The sequence below is a fragment of the Anser anser genome, assembly GCF_964211835.1.
Source record: "Anser anser genome assembly, chromosome: 1".
NCBI lineage: Eukaryota > Metazoa > Chordata > Aves > Anseriformes > Anatidae > Anser > Anser anser.
In genome coordinates, this window is record NC_139720.1 from 64,205,327 (window position 1) to 64,219,735 (window position 14,409).

Here is a 14,409-nt window from a genome sequence, read left to right on the forward strand (position 1 = left end):
TTTGCCCTTGGCTGTAGGACTGCAGATGTCCCATACATACACCGCCCCCAGCCTCCCTCTCATACAGCCCAACAGCACCCCTCATGCTCCCACCATCCAACACAAGTCTGGGGATGTTACTTTTCAAAGGGCACAGTGAGGAGAATGATGGACATAATGCAAAACACACTTCTTGGTTAGCATTGCTCCCAGTTGGCTTGTTGACAAATCAAGCTTCTACCACATTTTAACACCACCTTGCCCACCTTCTGTGTGAGCATTGCTGTCATGAGTGAGGCAGGAAGCCCATTTATTTCATGCACAGAATCTCAAAGCTATAAACTGTTGTTAAGATGCTCTGTATCATATTTGCTTGCAAGAGCAAGAAAAGCCTTGACTACAAGTATGTCCTCCTTTGTGCCCAGCACAGTTCAAATGTGCTGGGCTTTGAGGCCTTCCTAGCTTCCTCTGATGTCTATTGCACTGGTGGTAACACCAGGTGAGGTAAGACAAATGTTTTTCCTAAAGTGTCTATCATAAACTCATCCTCTGAGATCATGTCTCTTATCATTATTTCAATAATAAAATCTTATTAGATTTCTTCCACTGCTACATGCAAAAGGCATTTTATGGTATAATTTTCTAAGACATTCATGATAACTCATCATGCTATTACAAACTGGGAATGATGACTTTCTTGGGGCCTATCACATTCCCTGTACTGATCGAGTAAATTTACAGTGCCGGTATTTACAGACATCTCACTGGAAAAATAGGAAGAGGGAACCTGCCTTGTGATGAACCCATCAGGAAGGCTACGGCAGTCCCAGGCTGTTCATCCATCACCTCTCTCAGCTCGTTTCCCCTTCTAGGATGAGTTGGTGTCAGTCCAGAGGACTGCTTACTTTTGGTCTTGCTGGGCTGGTATCAGAAGACCTTTCTGGGGAGGAGGCTTACTTTGGCACTTCAGACATGGTGACACCACACAGCAGAGCATGGTATAGGTGTGCTCCTGGGCGCACCAGGAAAACCACATCTGGGAGCCAAACCAGATGGGCATCCAGGGCCCTGGCTCACTTCTACACGCAGCTCTGCAGCATGTTGCTTTAATGTACTTGCCCAGATCACCGTTCTCCCAAGCATCTCTGTACCGGAGCACAAGGTGCGTACCCCATGCTGGCCTAGCAGATAAGGACAGGTAATTCCCCAAATTGCACTGCTGCAGGGACACTGCAGATACTCATCAAATGCATGAAGCATTCAACTCCTGCCTATGAAAATCTTCCCTCCTAGTTACTTACTCTCTATGACTGCTGGTGGCATTCCTCCTTATCATCTTCCTTAAAAATCTTTAAACCAAGGCCCATGTATATAACTCCCAGATGACCCAATTTTAAGCTTGCTCTGGGTGGCTGATCAAGAGACCACTGACAGCTCACTGAGGTGTAGTCTTGGTACCTCTCCCTTCCACAGTTTAAGCACTGCAGAAGCAGATCTTAAATGTTCATGAGCCTGAGAAATAACAAGGTTACTTTGTTTTCCATCCTAATTTTTCATTGCCTGGTCTTGTCTGCTGGCAGGCAATTTCATGAAGATGCGCTCCGATAAGCTGACTTTGAACAGTGAATCAATTGTTTGATTTAAAGTCAGAGCCCAAACTCAGCAAGCAAGTCATAAAGCAAAAAAATTCATTAGAAAGAGAGCGGCAGTAAGCCAGTCTAATAAATGGCATCCTAATAGTTTATGTTCAAAGCATCCTTTAATAATAAATAATAGTGTTTGAGAAGTAAAGAGACTGAAATAATTGTTCACGAAATTGCACGATACAGTTAATTTAGAAGAAAAGGAAGATTCATCCTGATCCTGATTTTAAATTCTTCTCCACATAGCTGCCTGATCCAAAGGCCATGAAAGACTAATGAATCAGCAGTTATTAAGCAAAATCACTCACAGTACTTCCTCTTCGTTGTTACAGAAAGGCTGGTAAAGAAAATTAGACTGACAAATCTTCCCCTAAATGGAAAGAAAAATTTCAAAGCAAAAGAAAATCCATTCATTCTCACTTGTGGAATTTCATGTTATCCCATATAAGGTCAAGTTTCTGCAGCACACAAATGAAAAATCCTAAAACCCTAGGTGCTATAAAATCACCAGGACAATTGCCAACTGTTAGTTTCAAAGCATATGTATCAGGCTGAGACAGAATTGAGGGCACTTTGGGATTCCAGTGCATGGCAAGCTGTGCTACAAAAAATGGCACAGCAGATTAATATTTCATACCAAGCGAAGACATTTTTTAGTAGGGAAAAGACAGAATGGAACGGAAGGGGGTTGACCATGTGAGCCCCACAGCCAGCCAATGGATGGTTCGTGCCCCCCGCAGCACTCTTGACCCGGAGGACACTGCTGTCACCTGTCAGAGAAAGGGACTGCAGAAGAGCAACTATAAACCATTCATGTTGCAAGAAAAGGACAGAGCAATCTGTGAAGCTGGTGTGAAATGCAGACGTTAGGAGGACTATGTGTGGTGTCCTACAAAATGAAGGACATTTGAGAAGGTGAAGCAATAAAGATCACATCTATCACCTTAAAGCAGGGTTAATCACAGCAACCAAGATTTGGAGACTCATTAACATACATCTTGCCTGCACACTGATGGCACATTTTTATAATTGTTTTCATAAAAATGGCATTACAGTAGTATATCTTCATTTACTTTAACCTAGTCTGTACTGATTTCAACTCCAATACAGTCTGTGCTTCTATTTTATTTTTCTTTTATGGTAAATCCCAGTTGGGTATAAAGTATTCAGTTATAATTTTTAGTGGTTCTTCACACTACACAGCTACAGTGATAATATCTGTGTACTGGGTCACACCATGCCCTGGATGGAAAGAGAAAGTATGGAAAAAAAAACACAGTGCTACGAAAGGAAACCTGCTGTATTTCCTGGGTGTTCTTCCTTGCTTTGCCCATTACCTCATACTCCAAAACTGCAAAAATCAATACTGTACCTGCATCTAGCTCTTGTCACCCCACTGCTCTCTGTTCCTTTCCTTCCAGCTTTTTCTTTGCTGTGTCCATCAGGGGTCCCTGGAGGACTGCAGGGCCAGGCACTGCAGACTGTGGGAGTGCACCAAGGGGCAGAACTCACAATGTGTAAACAGAAGCATGGCTGTCTGCAAAGCTGAAAGGCACAGCAGAGAGAAGGTGGCTGTCCCTCCACATCCTTTAGCTCACTTTCTGTCACCACTTCCCAATTTAAACCAAGATCCCAGATCTCTAGATTTAGGGGGGAAAAATCACTGCTGGAAAAGTGATAGTCATTTCTTTCAGGTCAATGTTTTTTATTGTTAATACTAAACAAGACCATGTTCCTTCCATGAACACATGCAAAGTTTCTGGGCACAAGCACGTTGCAAACTTTGATTTTATAGTACATAAGTGAGGCACTGTCCACAGGCCTGTAAAGCACAGAATGGATCTTGCTGTAGCACTGAATTCAGTCTCCACACTGTCATCTAGTGGATGTAGTAGTGATAACCAGAGCTCGGTTTAAGACTACATTGTCATTTCCCTGGACATCCCAAAGCTAAAATATGTATGTGTTTGTTTATTTATTTATTTATTATTTTTCCCCTGTGCTGTTTCTACCTTTTCTTACCCAGTTCTCTTGGGATTGCTCCTTTCTGAATCACCTTTACACAATAATTTCATTCTCTCCATTTTAACCCTTTTGTACAACAATCTCCTTTTCTTTAGGTTACTGTAATTTCCAAACGGGCTGGATCCCCATTGTCACCTAGTGACTGCAGAACCTCCTCTTTTCTTTCCTTTCTTTTAGAAAGTATTTCTTTTCCTTACAGCAAGGTAGAAATAACTTTCTTGTCTGTGAAAGACAGAATAAATGCCCTTATGGATTTACCTTAAGTGATGCAGGTGCCCTTTGGCACTCCAGTTTTCTAAGACAGTTCTAACAGGCTGAACACATTGGGTGTGTCTTTCACTTCATATAGCATCTCTGCCTCTCCAGGCTTCAGTCCCGCACTATTTGCAGTCTTCTGCTCTGAGGAATTGCCCAATGAGCTCAGCAACTACAAGGGTAAGGAATTGATGACATACAGTTAAGTCATTTATCTTTTTAGGCCTAAACCTTACAAGTATGTAACTATGGCAGACTAAGCAGTATACAAATAAGATGAATGTCAGCAAAGTGGTGTGGTTAGCACATGAAGCATTCTCAGAATCCTGAGTTCTCCCAGCTCAATAAGGTCTGCAAGATGTGGCTGTTGGCCACTAGGATCCACACTCACGACACCATAGCTCCAGGCATGTCCTACCTTGCGTGTCAGGATGGCCTGGATATGTTTGCCTTTGTAGCTGTTGATGCCCAGACAGCGGGACCTTATAGTGCTAATCCTACTCTGTTGAGGCTACCTCTCTTTCTTTGATTTTCCCTTTTATCCTCTCAGTTTCAGTGACCTGTGACCTTCTGTATTTCCTCATTTATGCAGCCAGCTTGCTCAGCATCCCTGGGGAGGCAGCTCTGAATCCATCCTGAAGACAAGCTGCCGCTCCATCTGCATCCTGCAGCTGCCTTCCTGGGGAGTCAGCTCCGCGGGCCGACCCAGTCCCTTCACCCTCGCTGCACAGCTGGCTTAACCACAGTGATTTCACAACATCGACCCCACGGTCTACTAGATGTTAAATCAGCAATTAGCTAAATACATTACTGCCAGATCAGCAATTCTATTACTGCCTTATAGTTACACTAATTTGACCAGTCTCTGTCTCATCAGAAGAAACACTAAATATATTTGTGCTGGTTTGGCAATTTTGTTACTGGCCCATCTTGGCTCAACAGCCCCTTTTGCATACCAAGGGTCTGTGATCCACCACTATCTTTATTTTTTTCTTACAAAAACTGAGAAAGGAGGAAAAATTACTTGTCAGAAGTCATAAAGGAGGAATGTGAGGCCACTGACATACAACAGAAAAGGTGAGACCTTACGCACAGTTTAGTGTAACAGTTTGTAAACAACAACTTGATAGTCCAGACAAGATTTTCTTCTCTGCAACCATACTTTTGCATTCACATCAGGGGTTCACTCGAAAACCTTTTGCATGAGTGCATTCTAAAGTTATTTTTAATAGAAAGTCCCAGTTAAATAACCATTTTAATAACCCTCCACCAAAAATCCTGATTTAAAAAATAAATAAATAAAAATGTTCCACAGTCTGCAAGATTGAGTTAGCTGGGGAAGACAGAAAATGCCACATTCATGCTCGACTACTAGACAAATCTGGGAGTGAAAAGTTCAGGCAACCTGTTCTGCTGAACCCTGTTGTTGGTTTTTTTTCAACAATTAATTTTCAAGAATTCAAATTGCTTTGGTAAATGGGTGTGATGCACAAAGAACATAAGGAAATCAGAAATTGGTGTAAGTGTTGGCTTCAGATCTACAAATGACAGCTGGAAATTAAGTCTGTTACTTACACCTTGCTAGCAGGTGATGGGTCTCCTGGGGATGATGGCTAACCCAGCCCACCACCAAGTCGTTAATAGAAACCTGTTCCCTGTTGGAGGGACCACTGGAGTAGAAGAACTCAGGACAGAAGAAAAAATATTTCGGAGCAGAGCTCTCCTTCCATCCTCTTACCATGAATATGTGTATAGACCAGGGGATGACATGCTGGAGAGCAGCCCACAGAAAGGAATTTGGGGGTTTTGATCGACAGCAAAATGAACATGAGCCTTGGCAGTCAGGAGGGCCAACAGTACCCTGGGGTGCACCAGGCACAGCACTGCTAGTCGGCTGAGGGAAGGGATTGTCCTGCTGTACTCTGTGCTTGTGAGGCCTCACCTCGAGCACTGTGTGCAGTTTTGGGCACCACAGTATAAGAAAGATATAAAATTGTTAGAGAGTGTCCAAAGGAGGGCAACAAAGATGGTGAAGGGTCTGGAGGGCAAGACGTATGAGGAGCAGCTGAGGCCCCATGGTTTGTTCAGCCCCGAGCAGAGCAGGCCGAGGGGAGGCCTCATGGCGGCCTGCAGCTCCCTCACGAGGGGAGCGGAGGGGCAGGTGCTGAGCTCTGCTCTCTGGGGACAGCGACAGGACCCGAGGGAACGGCATGGAGCTGGGACAGGGGAGGGTCAGGCTGGGTGTTAGGGAAAGGCTCTGCACCCAGAGGGTGGTTGGGCGCTGGGACAGGCTCCCCAGGGCAGTGGTCACGGCACTGAGCCTGCCGGAATTCAAGAAGCATTTGGACAGCGCTCTCAGACACATGGTCTGATTTTTATTTATTTATTCATTTATTTTGGAGTGGTCCTTTGGGGGCCCAGGATTTGGACTCAATGGTCCTTGTGGGTCCCTTCCAACTCAGATATTCTATGATTCTAATACATAAACCAAGTCTTACGAGTGATGGAACAGCTGTAAAGGTGACCTGGTCATAACAGAAACATACTCTCAGAGAAGGATATCTACTTAACTGGGAGCCTGGGACATCACTGATAAGGGCAGAACAAAGAAACCTCGACAGCACGCTGATCTTCTAGGAAAGCTAAAGTGAACAAAAACTGTTCCAGGAACTGGAGTCCACTTCTGTACCTACACCAAAGATAAAAGTATAACTCACTATCCAACCAAGGCAAGCTTCTCTGCACAAGACCTCATGGTCAGACCAGACTCTCACCACGGATGCCTGGATGACTCTGTCCTGTATGATGCAGCTTATCCACACAGAGAGACTTTCCATGGTTGATTGGCTCCACTCCTGGAGCAGTTTGGTGAGTGCTGTACCACTAATACCTCAAAATAATTATGTGTGCCTATAGTAAATATAAGTATATACTTATCTTAATAGTAATAACATGTAGCAATTTGTAATAAATAAATTAATGAAACAAAAACCTCCATGTCCTTGCGTTTTGCAAAATCTTAAAAAACCACCATTGTGATCTGGTGGTTCAGATAACCCTTATAGGTCGTGACATCAATTAAGTAGACAGATATAATTTGTTACTTGTGGGTAAGCTCATTTTATTGGTCAGTCTTCATCCATTTCTCAATTCTGAATTGTCCCATTTCTAAGCTCTGTCCTGCTGTGCTATATGCTACTGATATGATTTGATCCAATTTAGTAGAAGTATTTATTACCTCTATAAATTATCATTAGTACAAATGATAATAGTAGAGTTCTAAATGTCTAACTCACTCTACTGGAAAACATTAAGGTTCACAAACTTGGCTTACACCATGAAAATTAAACTAAACCCTTCTATTTTAGGGATGCTAACAAAAGAAAGAAACTTAAATGCTTTTCACACAGGGATAGCAGAACGCAGTAGAAAGCTTCAACTATTGCAATATTAGGGCATTTAAGCCTATGTTAATAAGCTGATAGGTTTCCTTGACACCACTTGCAAAATCACGGAATATGAGACTGAGTAGATGAAGTCTAGTATAGTTAAGCCTGGAAGCCATTAGGAAAAAATAAAAATAAAAATATGAGGAAGAACATCAGCAAAAATTGTAAGAAGTGTTGAACACAACCCTGGGAGGAAACCTAGAGCTGGTATTTCTTTGGGACTCTTTGCTTGCTGGAAAAATGGACGGTCAGCTGCAGAATAGAAACTGCCATCTCCTCCCCTTCCTACAGGGTTTCTCCTGGGCTACGTGACAAAGACACCCTTAAAGGTGTGAAAACATCAGCTCAGGGTGTGGGAGCTACAGTCAGTGTTACTGGGGGCTTTCTGAGCTCTGCATGTGAAACAAGTTCCAAAGCCCTTGAAGAGATACACTCACACGAAGATTTTTCTTGCTGTGCTTCTGCTATCTTTTCCCTTTTGGTGAACAAATAGCCTCTTTGCTATAGCTGTAGCTAAGATGCACATCGAGCACTGGTGTCACAGCTTCTGGGCATCCTGGGAGCTAATGCACACCTAGGACTGGAGGACATGGACCACAGGGTAATATAACATCCTGGCCATGGGCAAGGAGTGGATTTTATGTTCTTCACCTCCTTGTGCACTACTCTTTCTTACAGTAAAGGTTACTGCTGCCTCAGAGTGGAGTTAATTTTCCCCTTCAAATCTGTGGTGCGTTGGCCCTGGCTAGCAGGCCCACACTGCTTACACATCCCTCATTCATCCATCTGCAGGATCGGGGAGGAAAGAGCAAAAAAGAGAATGAGAATACTTAATAAAGAGAGCAAGATCATTTACCAACTACTGTCATGGGTAAAACAAACTCTCCTTGGGGAAATTTAAATTAATTTATTGCTAATTAATATAAATACTCCAGTAGTGATTTGGGTATAAGGAAATAAAATAAATAAATAAATAAATAAATAAAAGAAACTAACATTTCCACACATAGGGAAATAAAGTTTTCTTCCCCCACTCCCACTCTTTCCACCTTTCCTTGCCACAGAAAGACAGCAAGCAATGCAGTGGATTGGGGGCAGGACGGAGCAGTTTCTCTGTGCTGCTCCTTCCTTTCCACCCTTTTACTATGCTCCATCGTGGGTCCTCAATGGGCTGCAGTCTCTATGGCATGTACCTGTGTAAGCCAAAGCTAATCAGTTCCTTTGGATATCATGATTGACATGAGCAGAGCCAAACAACTTAGTAGTGAATCAACTTATTAGCTAAACGATTTATTAGCTAATCAATGTTAATCCAGCTACCTCAATTATTAGCATCAAGTTTGTATTCATATTAACATGATATACAAATTATCATGTGTCTACAACAAACGCAATTTGAATTCCCCTCACCCTCCTGTTGACTCTGGCACCACCAGCATCTCTCAGTTCCCTGGGACAGGAGAAGCATCTCCTTCTGTTCCAGGAGGTGGTCACCACCTTGCTAAGAGGGTGCTCAGTAACTACAGCCCAATTTGCCGCTGTGCCTCAAGTATATTTATACCTCACTTGCCACATCCATGGTTCTTCCAGTTTCGACATACCTTCCCTTCCCCTTTACAGTTCTTCTCCTGGAATATTTTGGTAGACGTATCACTGACCACAGCTGCCCTTTGTTCCACATCTTAGCGTGTGCCAGTTGCTTCAAAGAAACACTTCCTCCCCTGCAGTTAACTCAATTCCTCTGTGGTTAGTTGGCATTACACAAGGTCATGATGGTTCAGCACACGAGGGTTTATTTCTGGGTGAAACATGCTCAGGGGAGGGTGTCTTAGTTTGGCTACCACCTGCTCTGGCGCGGGCTCACCAGGGGCCCACCATGGGCCACAGTCCCGCTGGGGAAGTATCTGCTCCCATGCAGGTCCTCCGTGGGCAGCAGTTACTTCAGGAATACTCGAGCCACCATGGAGTGCATGCTCCTCCTCCAAACTCAGTGTCCCCTCTGCTGTTTCTCACTCTCATTTCATCCTCCTTTTTCTCTGTGTGGTGTTGTCTGTCCTTTCTTAAATATGTTTTCCCCGAGGTGCCACCAGCTTGGCTGAAGGGCTCAGCTGTGCCCTGCCATGGATCTGTTGTGCAGCTGGCTAGAGCCAGCTGTGGCTGGCACAGGGCAGCTCCTGGCCTCCTCCCATAGAGGGCTCACCTGCACCCCTCCCACTGTGAGCAGCTTGCCACCAACACCTAGTACGTTACATCTGTGTTATCAGAAAAAAAATATATTCACATATACGCCTTACTAATCAAGTAAGAAAACACTAGCATGCTGTTATGATGTTTTACTCTCAAGATTTCTCCTCAGACTGTCTCATGAAACAATCCCTAGAGTCAGAACCGAAGGGACATCTTAGCCTGACTAAACCAAGGACCTCTTGCACAACATACCTATTTGCTAACTTCAGGTTTATTGAACTAGCACTGTTGACTCATCATTCACCACCGATGTATTAAAACAAAAGCTTCAAGCAGTAAAACAGCACATTTTTCAATCCACACTGTGATTTCTGCAAATTGCATCCACATCAGAACTAACCATAAATGTGCACAACAACCAAGAAAGAGGACTACAGAAAGACAATAGGTACTTGTGCTGAAATCCCAGGAAGATTTTTGACTAACCCCATAAAGCGAGTAGCACTTATGGTTATATCACCTGTACATCAAGCCCCTGTCAACTCTAACATACATGTTTGACCCTTCACCTCTTATCAAAACACAGACCAAAGGAGTAAGAGAGTTTGTCATCAAAACATCTCAGCAAAACTCCCCACAGTTTTTTATCTCCCTTGGAATAAAACATCCCAGAAGTACAGAAAAGCTTAAAGCCACTTACACTAGCCCAGTACAGACAGCAGTGGGACTTCTCATCTTACTCTGTGTTTTTCCCTGAGAGCCTTTCTTTACATTATGTATGGAAACCTATCATCTTGGTGCTAAATTAACACAAACCAAAAGCGCTGTGGGTCTAGTGTTCACAAATAAATCTAGTATGAGTATCCTCAGGATGCAGTCATTACCAAACATTTCTTTCATCTTGCTCATTATATCAGGGTGAAGTTTTTTTCTAAATACGTCTATGTGAGAGACATTAGTGACTTACCCAGAATATATATTGTTATAGTAGAGTATAAAGATATTTTTCAACATTAATACTGCAGAATCCCTCAAAACTAACCTTTAGTTGGTTTATATATGTCACCTCCAAGCATTAAAGCACGTCATCACTTTGTGCTTTATTTGTGCTCTGTTTACCATACTCTTTCTATAAAGAATCTTTTTGTCATAACAGCATTTTAAAATTTAAAGGTTAGAACTCATGCATGTTTAAGTCTTGTCTGTAGTTATTTAAGTCATATCAGAGATGAAATTAGCTTTGGATGTATTTGCACTTCAGAACAGGTTTGATCGTAGTTCGCTATATGGTATGCAAAGTAGAAATGCAGAGGAGCAGCATCAGGTTCCCCTAGAGATAGTTGCTTGTGTTTTTTTTTTTTCCTTGTTTGGTTGTTTGTTTTTTGTTGTTGGTGGTGGTGGTGGTGGTTGGTTGGTTTTTTTGGCTCTTCTGCCATGCTGCCCACACTGCAGCTGCTAGAGGTGCCCACAGGTGCAGCAGACAGTACCAGAGACAGAAGCTTTTGGTCCTATGTTATGCAGGTCTGTGGCTTGAACACAATAAGAGGTTTGATGTTAACATGTGCCATTTATGTGCATATCCAGACTGCTGCTTTTATGGAGCAGATGGTCTTCAAGCTCTTTATGCTGCTCCCTGTAGATAGACCTTGTAGCTGTAATGTTGTTCCTTGCAGGTATTTTCATCTGAGCAGCTGTCTGAATGGACAGGGGCCAATATCAGTCACAGCAATTTATCAAAGCGATTCCAATATTGGCAAAGTCACTACGAAGTCAATATTATGGAGACTGGAACTGCATAAAGCAGTTTAAAATAACAGCAATTCTGCTGAATGTGGCATCATTGAACCCAAACTGCAGATTACATTAAAGGACATTTGTTTACACCTTGACAAATTAGAAATGTGTAACCACCCCTGATGTATCCTGAAGATAACGGTCAGTGAACTAATTATTCCATGTTGATAAAATCAGGCAATAATCCTTTTGTCAATATCCCTCTGCAAGCTAGTTGTGATAATAAACAGGAAAAAAAAATCTACCTAAATGATTGTTTTGCTGTTGTTGTCTCTTTTATGTGCATGTGTTTTGATATTTGTTCATATTTGGAAAAATGGGGATCTCTTCTGTTTTATTAACAGACATTCTTAATATTTGTGCGAAGACTGCATTTGTCTTTTCCTCTTGCACTAAGAACTGGATACAGCAAGCAACACGAATCTTTTACACATTATATGTATGAATACATTTGCAGAAGTTTTCCTATAAAGTGTGCTTACAGATCCACAGATGGTTACAACTTTACAAATAAATCTTTAAAGGACAACACCTGTGCCACAAGCCCACAAGCTACTGCTGTGGCCCTGCTAGTATGTATGAGGGAAACTGCCACCCACCTACAGAAAATGTCTGCTATACTTATCAAGTATTTTTCACCTTTCTTGGTTCTGACTACAAGTCCTAGAAGATGAATTTGCAGGGTGGGCCACAATGTATCACCCACCAGGGCCTAAGAAGAGCGTTCTTTTTATGTACAAAATGATTATATGCACAGGTAGAGCATTTATATTAATTTTCATTCATAACCATCGTATTTATAGCCAGTTCTTTCCAATCTATTTTGTTTTCTTTGTTCCTTGAAGTCCTCCTGAGAGAACACAATGGATTAAATAAAGCCTTTCACGTTTGTGCTGGTACTGCCCATTCTAGTTGCTTATGGCTTCAAGCATGAAGAAGCAACTCTCTGTGCCAAACTTAATTTTGGTTCAGTTTAAAGGTGAATCCTGCAGTCATTTCTCCTTGCCAATGTTAGTGTTAGGGAGAACCAAATGGATGTTTTATTAATGTCTCTTAGGTGATGGGTCATAAAGTATAATAAGCATTGTCAAATGTATCTACATTATCAAATTAATCTAAGTATACTGAGATATTTAGGGAGTATACCGAACAGTCAAATGAATCTTTGAAAGGGAACCCTGGGAGGGAACAGGTACAACCTGACCTTTGATAAGAACCTGAAAACGTTGAAACGAGTTGAACCAGAACCAAGGAGCGGAGGGAGCATGCATCGAGTGAGAAAGGTGAAAAGTTTAGCAGAGAGGAAGACTCCTTACTTCATCTGGCACCACGCATGTGCAAATGGGAGGAGAGCTAATTAGAATGGAATGCGAGGCTGATGTTGCAACCTGTAATGAATATGTATACCTTACGTAATGTTGAATGTATAAATAATGATCGGGATGTAACGGGACTTGAAGCCAGATTTGGGCACCTGGCCCGGCTTCCAGCGCTGAATAAAGCACCTTCATATAATCACTTGGTGGTTATGTGGTTGCTGCGCTAACACCTAGACTTCTATTTGCTTCTGGCAACACTGCTTGCTTCTGCAGTGCTTCAGATCCAGGACAGTCTCTGTATTTCTAAACAAAAAGAGACATGCGTTTTTTCATCAATGCAGTTAAATCGTTGAAGAACCAGACAGGCTGAGAAGTACTATAAGCACAGGTATTAACAAAGTGCATATCCAACATTTCCACAGACATGCTTCCTCACCTCTGCAACCAGCAACCCCTCTCCCCCCATTCAGACATGTATTTTCTCTGGCCCAAACACTGCAATCTAACTGCATCCCACATTGTTTTCTTCTAGGGTACGAGTCAGCATCCCTTGTAGCTAGCTGGGAACCCTGAGGGCTGAGTTCTCCTTGACTTTACTGCAGTGTTGGAGGGAAGGACTCATCAGTTTTCTCATCTCGCATAAGCCATCAATTATCTTCTCTGGTTTTTGCTTGATACTGGTATACAGAGCCAAAAGTTATTCAGTGACATCAAACTGTCAGGGTAATTTCTTTATGAAAAGTACCTATGTTTTGGTCTGAAGGCCATCATAAGTGGTGCATTAGTGAAAGATTGTTTTCCTGCAAAGATTATAGTAATTGTTTTAAGGAGAATGCTATTTATGACTAGAACTTTTAAGCACTGATCATCAGAGGAAGGGGGATAGTGCCTAGGGGATTCAGGAGGGCTTGAAGTACACAAAGGTGCAGGCTCACTTTTACAATCCTAACAACCTTTCAGAATATGGTTGTGCTTACCATGTTCTTGAATTATTTGTGCCATTAACTCAAAATGAACTAACCAGTATTGTAAAATGCATGCAGCCACAAAAAGCAACATTACGGAAAACACACCTTTATGAAGTCTACCATTACACTATCTGAACATCTCACTTTATGCCACGATATACCCATAAAAGTCCTTTCCTACTGTTTAAACAAAAACGTCAAGATGAATTCTACCTTTAATACTGAAGACTGTAAGGCCCACAATCACTTGAAGTTCAACAGACCATCCTTCCCAGCTTCTATCACCACAGCCTTAAGGATGAGATGTCCTCTTCACAAGTTCTCAGCATCGGGACTGATGTGCTTGCAGAGAGACACATAGATCTTTATTTTCCAGAGAATTATCATAGCTTTGGATTGAAAACTTAAATCCGCCTTTGACTATGTATTGTGTCTGGTTGGCATGGAGTTAGTTTTCTTCAGCTGGTGCTGGGTTTTGGATTTGTGGCTGAAACAAAGGTGGTAACTTACTGATATTTTAGCTACCACTGAGAAGTGCTTGTGCAGGCAGCATCAAGGCCTTTTGTTTCCACTCTGCCCTGCAGAGAGTGAGCTGGGAGTGACCAAGAGGCTAGCAGGGGACACAGCTGGGACAGCTGATCCAAAGCAATCAAAGGGGTATTTCACACCAGATTAGGTCCTGCTCCATGATAAAACTGGAGGATACTCTTTCTAAAGTAGCTGTTGTCTGGAGAGTGACTGGTCATTGTTCTGCTAATAGGATGTGGCCTTTACATCACATTTTTTGTTC